At 37.9% G+C, this 14,162-nt stretch overlaps 1 protein-coding gene across 10 annotated transcripts in view; it reads left to right on the top strand.

Moving 5' to 3' along the window:
* The window catches only part of UTRN (utrophin), a 499,657-nt gene that overhangs the window by 365,275 nt on the left and 120,220 nt on the right, over positions 1-14,162 (top strand). The gene's annotated exons all lie outside the window — the stretch shown is intronic.

Below are 14,162 nucleotides of genomic sequence, written 5' to 3'. Positions count from 1 at the left end.
ATGGAAAGGCCAAGCCCATAAGACACTTCTGCATGCACTGCCTTTAGTTAACTTATTAAAGGCTAATAGGCAAATTATATATGTTTAACCATGAATCTAATTACCTTGAAAGGCAATATTTGAGTGTTTATAAGTAAAAGAACAGAAATGGTATACATTATCTTACATTTGCATCTCTTTACCCTGGATCCAGTCTGCTTGCACCATCTACAGAGGGTTAAGAGACTCTGGTATCTCAGATACAGGTGTTCAGTCACCTCAGATACAAAAGGGTTGGTTTATGGGAACTCATATATTCTCAAAGTTTTCTGAGTCCCACATATATTTCTATACTCTAGTCCTTTATATGTACATCAGTGATTTAATGACACTTTTTCATAACCTTTCTTTGATAATGGCAGTGCAAGTCACTTCATCATCCATCCATCCATCCATCCACCCCCACTGTTCACGGAATGACTTATATGTTGAATTGATGCTGAATATACAGAGGGCAATAAGGCACAGCCTCTACTCCAGTGACATATTTTAGTCATTCCTATACCTAAACGCTCTATGCTTGTGACTGTATCCAGAAGGAATATTATACATTTAAATGTTTAGGTGATGGCTCTGGGACTTCAAGGTCAGAGGTACTGTAAGGTCATACTTCAAAGCACCTCATCCGCTCAAACACCTAATAATTATAGATAAAATGTAGAAAACAGAAAATCAAGCATGGCAAAATTGGGTTCCAAAATACAGCAAACATTCCATAGACCAGAAACAAATCAGAAAAGCAAAGTAGTTAGTAGGGTTGATGCTTCTTGAAAAATGTAGCAGTCCTAGGCAATGAGCAAGCAGAAAGCCCCACAGCAAAGGCTCAGCTCAAAAATCTATCTTATACAGTGAAGTGGGTGACTCACGGATTGGCATCTTTCCCTTCTGTTATGTAAATGTTCCAGGAACTGATATTATGAAACATCAATATATTTTGGACCCTTAATTAAATACCTCTACTTTCTTGGATGTTTAAACCAGTGACTCAGAACATTAATAGATTTTCAGCAACAACCATAATAAATACTTTGTTCAATGTTTTAACAACCCATCACATAGGCAGACTTGTTAAATCATAATCATAATCATAAGTCAAAGTGCCTTGATGGTTAAGTGTTTGGCGTGAGACCTGGTCCACAGTAAATACTCAGTAAATGGAGGCTAATCTCATCTCACATAATTGCTGAGAATTTGTCTTGACAGTTTTGGTCATTTTTGTTTTGTTTAAAACTGTCTAGGCTATATGGGTTGTTTTAATTAAACAAAACCATATTAATATCTGCTATTTACTGTCCAGCAGAACTAGCCCCCCATTACAATCTAGGGTCAACCTGTTAAATTAAACTGGAATCATCTTCCAAACTTTTTAGGTATCTGTTTGGTAAACAACACAATCATATTATTTTTTTCTCACGTAGGTACAAATTTCATCCCGTCAAATGTCAAAATAAATTACTACTTTAAAATATATAATATTTCTAATGACTTCTAGAATAAATTGATAAAGTTGAATTTTCCCACTTATTGACTTAAATTTGTAGTATCATTTAAAAAGTGTTTTGGAAAGTGAGGTCACTTATATGTAGCTTCACTTTCAAAAGTGTGAGATTATCATTCAATCAACAATTACTTAGAAAGCACCTATGATGTATGCGGCGTTCATTTGTAATGTTATGAATTTACTTGTCAGATACTTGTAGATTGGATAAAATTGCAGATTCAGTTTTTGCTATTCAATTTGCACTTCATTTTCATAACAATGTACCTGCACTTCATTTTCATAACAATGTACCTATTAACTTAGGTAGGAGCAGTTATCAGAGCTCTAACACCCTTTCTGCTGTATAATTCATGTTTGACTTTAGAAAAGGAAATCACCAAGAATAATTGAAAGTGTATGATTCAGGTACAATATCTTAGGGGCTTTTCCATTCCTTCAGGGCTATTCTGTCCTTTGCTTAACCCAATTGAATTCCTATATTCAAACCTCATTATATAAGAATCAGGACATTTGGGCCTTAAACTGAATTGCCAAGATACATTTGCAAGCTTACTCATTAAAATAACATTGTCTTTAAAACAGCAACACTCCACCATTAAATTTAGTCTGTTTGTGTGTGTGTGTGTGTGTGTGTGTGTGTGTGTGTGTGTGTGTATGGTTATTCTCCCTACTAAAGTAATCTGACACTCCGTCTGCAAACCTGAAATTTCAGTGTCTTGCTGTGTTATGAAGTTACCTAATGAAAAATTGACCTTCTTCTAAAATTGATTAAATTATTTCCCAAGTTCCCCTTCAGCCTCTGCCACCTATGTTGACTGCCTTCTTATTAAAAGCACAGCCCCCTAAGGTCTGTTAGCAAAGTCTGTGTGAAGACCTGAAGCAACAGTTCTCTATGTGAGCCTGCACCTACCTGCCACACCTCATTCGGTTAACTGCATTTGTCTCCCAAGCCTGATGTGGGTAATTGGAACCTCACCCCAAAGGGTCATAGAATGTCCGAGTTTAGAGGGAGAGGCAAGGCATCCTAATAACTGTCGGTCCCTAGTGGTGAAATTAAAGAGTAGACAACAGATGTAGGCAAGTAGAGGTCTGTAAAACCAACCAATACAGCTCCTTGCTAATGAACTGCCTCTGGACATATTTAGCCCAGAGACAGTTTCATTTATCTAACAGTTTATTTATTCATTCAGGAAACTTTTGAGTTGCACCTGAGGTTTGCTACATAATTTGCTAGGGGCTGAGCATACATCAGTTCCTAAGATTGTTTTTGTTGTCACAGATTTCACCATCTAATGGCAGAGACAGGCTCGAAAACAAGCGACTAAAGTAGGTATCAAAAGCACTGTAATGTGAGTATGAACACACAGCCAGGGAGACACAGATAAATCATGATTGTTTGTACTTGGGAAGGTTGGAAAAGCTCCATAGTGCAAGTATGTAGCTTTCTAGCTGGGAAGAGACCTTGGAATAAGAATTCACTAAAGAGTGTTATCAAAACTCCTGGAGGGAAAATCCTCCGAATTAGCCATGGCTCCAAATGAGCCATGGTGTGACTTGGAGTATGCAGTACAGCAAGAGATGTTGCTTCCCTCCCTCTTTGGTTATATGTAGAACAAGGCTGAAAGAGAGAGAAAATAGAAGTTCAGGACCTCATACAGCGCCTGATGATAGGAAACACTGAATATATTTGCTAGATGAAGGAATGCATTTATGTGTACACATATTTTTTAAAGTGTAGGGAAGAATACCGTTTTATTACTGTGAGAAGCTAGAGGATTCCCGTCTTAGTTTTAGCATTCATACTTAGTATTCTGATTCAGGCATCATTTTTTATGTCAATGGGGTGGAACCAAAATGAATTTATATATTAAATGTTCATTCAGGGACATTAACCAAAACTTTTAAAACACTATGGAGATTTTAAAAATTTTGTCTGCATACCAATGAAAAGTAAGCCTGTTTTCTTTCCCTTTTTTCATGTAGCTTTATTAGTGCTATCAAATTTAACGACTCTGCTGCCCTTTTTTGCTGTCATACTATAATGACTTCAGATCTGTATATGCTGATTTAGCCTTGCAAGCAAGTTGGGAAAAAAAGTAAATTACATTCTAACATATTCTCCTTATGTTAGTATCATTTTTTTTTCTGCTTGCATTCTCCAATAATGAGTTAAGTGCCCTTTTTAAACCAGAAGCTAAGAAATCCTGCCATACCAGCAATACCTATTTGTTACAGTTCAGATGCCTTGCATAATGGATGTTCGTCCCATGCGGTCACGATCACACAAGGTTCTGTTCTTTGAAGGGCCCTGCACTTGATTTAATGCTCTACTGCCGCCATCATGAAATTCTTAGTAATATTTGGACAAGGGGCCCTGCAATTTCACCTTACACAGCGTTCTGCAAATTATATAGCCAGAGCTGCTCGCATCAAAAAGAAAAACATTAATGTATGTTTTGACATACATAAAGCAACACTTTTACAATAGCAAAAGCCTCTTAAAACTTACTGCAAGCATCTCTTTTCTCCTCAAGTAAGTAAGCTGTCCTGAGTCCCCACTCTGAGTTATATGTCCCTCATTGTAACTTGTCATGTCTCTGTTTGTTGATGTTGGCTGAGTTGTGACCATTATTTGTCCTCCCTTTCCTGTTGACTCACTAAGTGTACTTCTGTTCTGTCTCTTTACCTGACTTCTGGGATACTACTCTATCCTGATTTTCTTCTCACCTCACTGGTAGCTCCTTCTCAGTTTCCTTTGTTAATTCCTCCTTCTTTCCTCAGCCTCCTAAAATTGGGATGCCTCAGGGGTCAGGCCATGCCAGATTCTTTATATTGTACTTATTCCTTCCTGAACTCATCTGACCTCCTGATGAGTTTTACATGTCATCTGTCAATCACTCCCAAATTTATATGTTTACATACCATCTCCACCTGGGAATCTCCAGCTTAGTATATGTCTGAACTAAATTCCTGAACCTGCCGTTCAAAACTTGTTCTACCCAGTCTCCCTCATTTCAACTGATAGAATCCTATTCTGATTGCTAGGTAAAAAATAATCACCTTCAATCTTGTCTTTCTTGCGTATTCAGTCTGTTAGGAAATCTTGTTGGTTCTACATTCAGAACACAGAATTTGAGTCTGTCTACCTCTTACCAGATGTTCAGAGCTACAATTACATCTCTGTTATTCTCAGCACAACAGCCAGAGTGTTCCTATTCAGATAAATCAGAAGTCTGTAGTGACTTCCTATGTAATTCAGAATAAAGGCTACAGTTCTCACAACGGTCTGCAAAACCTACATCATCTGACCTACCTCGCACTGACACCTTGCTCATCTTATTCCTACTATTTTCTCTCCTATATGCTGGTTTCAGCTACACTGTGCCTTCGGTCACAGTACCGTGCTGTCTTCTATGCCTGGAATGCTCTTTCCCTGGTATCCACATGGATAACTATCCATTGCTTTCAAATGTTTGCTCTATGGCACCTTCCTAGTGAAGCCTACCTAGACTTCTCTACTTGAATTGTAATTCCCATACCAGTACTCCTAAGCTCTCTTATTTTCTTCTGCTTTTCTCTTTTTTCCATAGCATTTATCATCATCTAAGATAATTATTTTCTATCGTATCTTTGTCTACTTCTGGCATTCTAGATGCTCAGTTAATATTTGTTGAACGTTGAGTGAATGAAATATACCCAGAGATAACAGGTCCTTTCGTATGAATGTTCCTTTTTCCTCTTTGTCTCTCTATAATCCTTTTTTATTTGTATGAAAAAATATTACATTTTGAAAATATTTCTACTTTTAAATAGCTGAATCTTTAATAAAGATAATAGCTGGCAGAAATGTAAGCAACAGTCTTTCTCCAAGAGCTGGAAATAACGTACTTGAAGTTGTAAGAAAATTTATCAACACCATTATACTTTATGCCTTAATATTGTAGTCAGGTAAGAGGTTACCCAAGAGGGTTACCTTTTTCCTGTCTTAATACTGCCTAAATTATTCAAAACTAGAGTTGGAAGGATTTTTTTATGGGAGAAAAGAATAGGCATATTTTTGATTGTTGAAGTAGGTTTTAAAATATAGCTTATTCTCCCAGTGTTTGAGATTCCCTCTTGTGTCTAAATTTGACACCTTAAAAGCTAGATGAGTTAAGATCCCTAACAAACATAGGGAGTGACTTGAACATATGGAGTCTCTCATTTAGTAACTACGTTGTCATGTATTGCATTTATAAATAAATCTAACTTCAGAGAGGTCATTGAAGAAAAACATAATGCAAAAGTTTTATGATTGTTATAAAAAGTATGCTTCTAAAACACATTTGTAATTCTTCATAATGCTGTTCTTTAAAAGTAGTAATTTGTTCAGTTATAAATGAACTTGATTCCATTTGGCATTCTTTTCTTAAAAGCATAATTTTTAATTGTGAAAATAATTTATTACAGATTTTATAAAATAAAGAGCAAAATACTAGCCATAACTTTACCACTCTAAAACATTCATTTTGGGTTATTTTCTTTTCGCATATTCACCTTTCACACAGTTTTAATAGGGTACATAGTTTTTTTCCTGTCTTTTCCACTTAGATACATGTCATATCTATTTCTTCATGTTGCTATGCAGTCATTTTCACAATAATTTTTCAAGGTTATTTAATGATCCCTAGTGTAACTGTATTGTAGTGAACCTAAATATTTTCCAGGTGTTAGATGTTTAAGTTGCTTTCATTTTTTTAATCAAAAATAATGTTATAATGAAAACTTTTGTGTTTGTAGCTCTTTTTGTATCATTTTTTTAGGATATAATCCCAAAGGCGAAATTCTTGTTTCACACAATATGAACATAGTAATGACTCTTGGTATATTGCCAACTTACTTTCCCAAATGATTGAACCAGTTTTCTGCTTCCAGCAACGCATGAAAGTAAAGTTTCACTGCAACCTTGCTTACGATTTCTCATTTTTGTCCCTTTTTCCTGTGGACCTTGTATTGTTCGCATGAAAACGCCAGTATTCCATGTCAGCATGGCAGTTTAGAAAACAGTTTTAGGATGCCCAGTTTAAGTTCTCTCCCAAAAAGAAGAAAGAGGGAAAACGGGTGGCTGTGTTTGATTTAGCCGTGCCTAGAAGGATAGGAAAAAAGTCCACTGTTTGTTGGACTGATCAGTTGAAGAAATATGATATTTATACCAAATTAGTGTGAGTGATGTAATCTGGCTAACCATTTTTACCACCACAGAGGTTTACATTGACGTTTTATTCTGGAACAAAGTGGTTCACAAAAAGACACTACATTTATTTGTTTGCCTTCTGAGAATCTGAAGTGACTTAATAGTCTTACAACACAGTTTGATGCTTACCAAACATTTTGACTTCATCTTGGAGGACCACATAATTCTGCTTTGCTCATAATTAAATAATTTACCCCTTACAAAAGTTAAATTCAATTGTTCCTGCTAATGGAGGTTTGGGTACTGGTTTTGTTTATTGTAGATTAAACAGCTAGAACTTTCCCCCACAGTAACAGTGAATAAAGTCCGAGGAAAGAAACTCGGTCTCGGAGAAGAGCTGAGACTGATGGTAAGACTTTCAATTAGCATCATTTTTGTAGTAACTAGTTATTCTACAGCACTGAATAGTTTCAAGGTATGTTCGCATTCAGTATCTCACCTGTGAAGTTAGTAGAGTGATTTTGTTATTAACCTGCAGAGAAGTTACGGGACAAATTCAAGGGCTCGTGGTGGGTAAAGGTGTGCCTAAATGGTGTGCACTGGACTGTTGACACAAGGCTGTTGGCTGCAAATCTCTATCTGGTTTTACTACACCACAAAACACTTTTTAAAAATGCCTCCTGATTCTTTCATACACAAATTCATTGAGTTTCTACTCTGTCCTCTGGGACATAGATGTGAACCTTCAGAACATTCTGGTGTAGGAGTCAGGTCTGCAAAGAAGCCAGGACAGAAATGCCTGGTGAACGCTCCAGCAAAGTGGATGCCAAGTGCTGTAGTGGCAAAGAGGAGAGTGGGCTGGCTCTGCCGGGCAGGGGATGTTTATACTGATGGTGAGTTTGGTATTAGAGCTGGGTCCCTAAAGGGTCAGGAAGGGTAGCCCTTGTGGATCTCTTTGACTTTGACCAGTGAGGATCAGTGAGATTGCTAAGAAAGCCCACAGATATTATGTCTTGAGAAATAACTTTTTCTGTGAAGAGCTCTAAGGAGATGACTACTTTCCTCCCCTGCTGCTATGCTTTTTTCTTCTGCAGACCAACTTTGTATGAGCTACTCCCATTTCCCAGGAGTTTTCCTTCCTTGAATCCCACATTTTCTTTCATGTCAGTTTACTCATTTCTTTATTCATTCACCCAACAGACATACCGAATGCGGAGATTAAATAATGAGAAGGAGCCAGTCTTCGGAGATGTGAAGCAAAAGCTTTCTGGATTGCAAAGGCCACGAGGCGGGAAAAGCTTGACATATTCTAGAAACAGAAATAAAGCCTTTGAGACTGGAAATTAGGGTGTATCAGTAGTTGAGGTTCAGAGAGTAGGGAAGCTCTGGATCTTGGTAGGAAGTTGAGAATTTTTTCTAAGTGCAGCAGGAAGCCATTGGAGGGTTTTTAGCAGAAGAACAAAAAGATCTAATTTAACAAAAAGATCATATAATTTTAATATGATCTAGAAAGTTTAAAGAAAAGTGCATCCCAGTGACCTTTGCCACTTGATATACAGACAATGCGGATAATGGCTTTAGATTAAAGAGAGGCGAGGGGACAGTTGTGATTTAAAGAAGAGGGGATGACACCGGGATTTAGTGCACACCCACGTGTTTGTCATTCTTCTCCCCCTGTCTCAGTCCAGTGTGACAAGTTGCCAGCTGAGGACAGAGGGGATGGCAGGGATTCCCCTGCTCCCTCCAGGTTCTCTCAGACCCTGTGTTCATACTAAGGGGCTTGCAGGATCCTGTGCATCTCCATGTCAGTGCTTCCAGGAGTAACCGATAGTACTGCTGTCTCCTTGGCAGCAATTCAGCCATCACGGTGAGCGATGTCACGTTCATGATGCAAATGAAGAGGAAATGATTGACTGATAAGACTTTCTTACTTAAGCCATGCCGGTCACTTCTTTATACCGCCTTATCCCTTAATCCCCTGCCTTCCCATGAACTAATAGCGGGTGGGGAGAAATGTTCCCCGACCATTCAGGAGGATCACTGAGAATCTCCCGTTAGGCATTTGAAGTTGACTAAGAAGCAATTTACTCTGCTGCCTGACACTCATGGAAACAGCAGGAGCCACTGAAGAGAAGTGGGAGGGAAGACGGGCTCTGCTGAAGGGCCTGTTGGGTTCGTAGAAATGATTGAGAATGAAAACTCTGTGATTTTACTAGTTAAGTTCTGATATGCGCATCAGGTCTTCATCAGTCTGACATTCCGGGGCTCCATTTCATTTAAGTGAGCATGCAGAAGCTACCTAATAGGGAAAACGATGAGGGACTAAATGACCTTACCTGTTATTCTGTTTTCTTGAATTGCTTTTCCCCTAATTACCTTTAATCTGATTCCAAGTTCTTTTTCAAAACACACTTCACACATTTTTGAGACCGTTGCTCACTATCCCCTCCACCTCCCTCCCTCCTCTGTGTGTTTCCTCAGTGCCCTATTTATACGGCTCTCAAAGACGGGTGGCACTTACCACGTTCTCACTAGCACTATTCTCTCTCTTTATAAGTTCCTTAAGAGTTCGAATCATAGGCTTATTAATTGCTGTCTTCTCTTGTGCCTGGCGTATTTCTTTGTAGACTGTATAAATTTAATATGAGTTCTGAAATTCTAATTTTGGTGGAAACGTTTGTTGGAAAATTCTATCATACACTTTCATGCCACCTTGGGATGGCAGGGAAGTCAGATATTACGGCCATGGGACAATCATTGTGCCCTCCATTTATTATCCTTGACTCTTGAGGTAGCTGAGTCTCTATCCCTTTATATTAAACACCTTAGAGCACGCAACTTTTAAAATACAATTTTCAGTTTTATTTTTTGAAATTATTCTGTATCTTTTTCTTGTTACAGCTGATCGTGGGTCTTTTAGGCCCAAGCTTCATTTATGTGTGTTTGTCTGGGAGGGGGATTAGGATCTTTCCACCTAGGTACTAGAATAGAAAATGCATAAGCTTTGTGACAGGTTGCCACACGGAGAACTTTTAGGTTGATGGCCAAGCTTGAGTCAGCAAGGTAGCCAGATATCTGCTGTATGAAGAAATATGTGGTTACCAGGTACCTCTCCTAACAACCATAAAGCATTTTTTCCCCTCTAACTTTCATGATATAAAATATTTTTACAGAAGTAGTTACCCTTAACATCCACTCATTCAGCTCTGACAGTGCCAGCCTGCTAAGCCTGGCAAACACTTCCCTCAGGACCTTTGCAATTATAGCTCCCTCTGCCTGGATTGCTCTTTTGCCACCCTCCCTCTTATGGCTGGCTCCCTCACTTCCTTCAGATCTTTCTTCAAAGATCACTGTTGATGCCTTCATGATAATTTATATAAAATATTACCAAGTCCATGGGGCAATATTACCCACCCAACCCTCCCTTTCCCCCTTATCCTGTGTGGCTGATTGCTAAAATAATGAAACTTGCTCTCTATGTCCAAAACTCCATGCAAAGGGACATTGTGGTTCCCTTCATCAAGAGATGAACTATATTTTTCCATTCTCTTGAATCTGTGCTGGCCTTATGACTTGCTTCAAATGATAGAATGTGGTGGAAGTGATGTGCAGATTCTTAGAGCTGTGCGGTTTAATACGCGAACCCTTGCCACGTGTGACCATTTCTATTTAATTTAAATCAATTACAAATAGATAAAATTTAAAATTCAGTTCCTTAGTTGTACCAGTCATTTTTCAGGTACATACCAAATAGCAACACACAACTAGTGTTGCCATATTGACCTGCATAGCTGTAGAACATTTCCATCATCATAGAAAGTTTTTTTTGGACAGAGCTATTGTAGAGCTAATGCCTCAAAAGATCTTGCAGTTTTCACTCTGCCCTTTGGGAACACCAATCATCATGTTGAAGAAACCCAGTCCAGCCTATTGGACAATTCGAGACCATATAGAGGGAAACCGAGGTGCTCTAGCTAATAGTCAGCAGTAATTTCCAGACATGTGAGTGAGACCATCTTGGACTTCTATTCCCATTCAAGTCACAGATGATTACAGCCTTAGGAGTAATCCCCCATGGCAGTAGCAGAAGAGCTGGTCAAATTGCTAGTCCACAGAATCATGAAAAATAAGTTGTCATTGTTTTAAGCCAATATGTTTTAGATGGATTTGACACAATAGTAATAACAGTTACTACCTTCAATCTAATGACTGCATTCATTTTGAAACAATGCCCTATGCAGTTACCTCATGAATTAGGATATGGAAAAACGAGGGAAGATGAAGTATCACCCCTTTCAGTGAGATCAGTTCCTTGTTTAGGGAGAGAAAAGGATATTTGCTATTAATAAAATAATGACCCACAGCAAACTGAAATACTTCGTACTTACTAGCTGAGTTAGATTATAGGGGAAAATTAACTTTGCATCAAAAATTATTTACCAATAATTTTCAAACTAGTTCAAATAATCCAGAGCTAACTGGAATCCAATAATTATTCCATTTTAGGATAATCAGATTTGGGAGACTTTGGTATATTTTGCTTGGTCATAATTTAAAATCATACATAGTATTTAATTCTCAAAGCATGTCTTCTTTTATTCATTGTTCCTCAAGCGTTTTTTGAGTACTTTCTGTATATGTCTAGACAGGCACTGAGAATTTTGAATGAGTAAGAGGTGAGCCTACCTGGAAGAACTGACAGTGTAATGGAGGGGACAGAGGCATGGTCACAATATATCAGGATGAACTGTGTTAAAGAAATAGGATGTGCTCTGGGAACACTGAGGTGGGAACATACTACATATACAAGATGAGCTTTTACCTTGCAGATGAGGGGGGAGAGAGGTTAGTAAATAAACAGAGTGCCTAGAGGACATTTTTGGGAAAAAGAGCAGAATTATTTTATTTTAATAACTTTATTGAGATACTATTCACATAACATGAAATTCACTCTATTAAAGTGATCAGTTCAGTGGCTTTTAGTGTATTCAGAGTTGTACCACCATCATCACTATCTATGATAGTTTTGGAACATTTTCATTACCCCCCAAAGAAGCCTGACCCATGAGCAGGTACACATTCTTTCCTCAACCTCCCATCCCTAAGCAGTCACCAATCTACTTTCTGTCTCTAGACACTTACCTATTTGGACATTTCATAGTAATGGGTTTTTGTGTGTGGCTTCTTTCACTTAGCATAATGTTTTCAAGATTCAACCATGTTGTAACATGTATCACTATTTCATTCATTTTTGTTGCTGAGTAAGATTCCATTGTGTAGATATACAACATTTTGTTTATCCATTCACCAGTTGATGGTGACTTTTGGTTTTTTTTTTTTTGGCCGCACCGTGTGGCATGCGGGATCTTAGTTCCCTGACCAGGGATGGAACCCATGCCCCCTGCAACGGAAGCGTGGAGTCTTAACCACTGGACCACCAGGGAAGTCCCCATTCACCAGTTGATGGATGTGTTTGGGTTGTGTCCACATTTTGGCTCTTATGAATAATATTGCTATGAACATTCATATACAAGTTTTTATGTGAACATATGCTTTTAGTTCTCTTAGGTATGTACGTAAGAGTGGTATTGCTGGGTCATATGATAACTATGTTTAACATTTTTAGGCATTTCCAAATTGTTTTTCAAAGTGGATGCACCATTTTAAGCATTCCAACAACGGTGTAGGATGGTTCCAACTTCTTCACATCCTTGCCAATACTTGTTATTGCCTGAGAACAGAATTGTTTTGAATGAAAATAAAAAGTCATTAAAATAGAAAAAATTCCAATTAGATTATGTTATACTCATTTAAGACCGCCCAAATATGTCGTGATATTAGAACCTAAATCTGAATGACACTTTGTAGCTCTGTGTACAAAACAACTCTGTTGGAGCCTAATTATCTTATCATTAATGTTCACCAGGTGGTTAGGAAATGCTGGTTTTCTTTTTTGTCTAATTGAGAGGTAAAGGGCAGTGAAATGATTACATGTGTGGTGCTGTTAAAAGTTAAACCCATTTCTGACATGCAATTAAATATAATTGAAATAGAACAAATTGAATAACAAAATTAAATTTGCAAAGTAGAGTATGAACAGATATTAAATGTATGCTGTCCTCTAGGATATTTAGGTGGTGAGTTGGCATTAGAGCTCGAGCCCCATATTTTTACTTTCTCTGCGTAGTTCCCACCTGCCCACGCTTGCCTCCTCTACTTCCCTACCTCGGCGTCTCCAAGGAGTTGAGGAGACATTCCCCCGCCAACACTCTGTGCAGAGAGGATTGTTTTATGAAGCGCTGGGGTTTAGTGGTCAGGAAGGAAAATAGGTTCTCCAGACCTGTGGGGCTTTCTCTCAGACTCAGACTTTATTTGTGGCCATGCCGCGTGGCACGCAGGATCTTAGTTGCCTGATCAGGGTTCAAACCCGTGACCCCTGCAGTGGAAGCTCTGAGTTCCAATCACTGGACGGCTGGGGAAGTCCCCAGACTTGTTTTTTTTTAATGACTATCAGAGATCTGACAATGATACTATAAAAAAACAAAAATATATATCTGACAGCCCCCCACCATCACCACTGTCTTGTCCAGCTCTTCAATGACTTTCCAGCACGCAGTATTTGTTAAGTCTCAGGTGCGCAGGACACAGTCACTGTCACGCCATTTCTCTCTACTCCTTGCCTGCCCTTCTCATCCCTCCTCACCTGTGATGGTCTCTTTCAACTTCATTACCAGTGTTTTTCTGTTGTTCAGTTTCAGTTTTTTTATGTAAGATTATTCTGATATTTCTAGAAATTAAAAATTTTTGCTTTTTATTTACTGTGGAAGATGAGGATATGGCCTCCAAATACCCCGTCATCCCAACATATATCAAATGCTGTTAAAAAAATACTTATGTTCAGAAGGACTTTGTTGATTCTAAAATACTATTAGAGTGTAATATTTTAGAAAATGAAAAGTTGAGTTTTCATAATGCTTTGCCGAGGAACTGTATTAAAAGCAAAATATTAGAGCCAGTAGGTGTTTATGTACATAATTTAAGAGGTAACAATATTAAGAGTAATTTTGATTTAGCTACAGTATTAAAATAGCACATGAGAAAGTCTTCATTTACTCTTATCTTGCAGTAGTCACTGGACGAGTTTTGTTGTTTTTAAACCCTAGTCAATTAAGTTTTAATCACCAAACATTTTATAGGAGCAGAGGTGAAAGTTTGACCCTACTTAAAACCACAGAAGTGCTAAAGACAAACTATTCTGAGACATATACTTGCATGAAAAACCTCACAAGGGAAAAATTGTAATTGCCTCAGCATGAGAGATGGAATATATTTTAAGATAATTGGAGAATGTCTTTTATGTGTTCTCTTTGGTTTAGTTTTGATTTCATGTACTTTAATTTGTTTCTATCTCTTAATTTTTTTCTTAATATATTCCAAAGAATGTAAAAC

This window comes from Balaenoptera borealis (assembly GCF_965194805.1).
Source record: "Balaenoptera borealis genome assembly, chromosome: 9".
NCBI classification, from domain to species: Eukaryota; Metazoa; Chordata; class Mammalia; order Artiodactyla; family Balaenopteridae; genus Balaenoptera; species Balaenoptera borealis.
The sequence above is the reverse complement of the archived record's forward strand: the minus strand, read 5'-3'. Positions and strand labels throughout refer to the sequence as shown.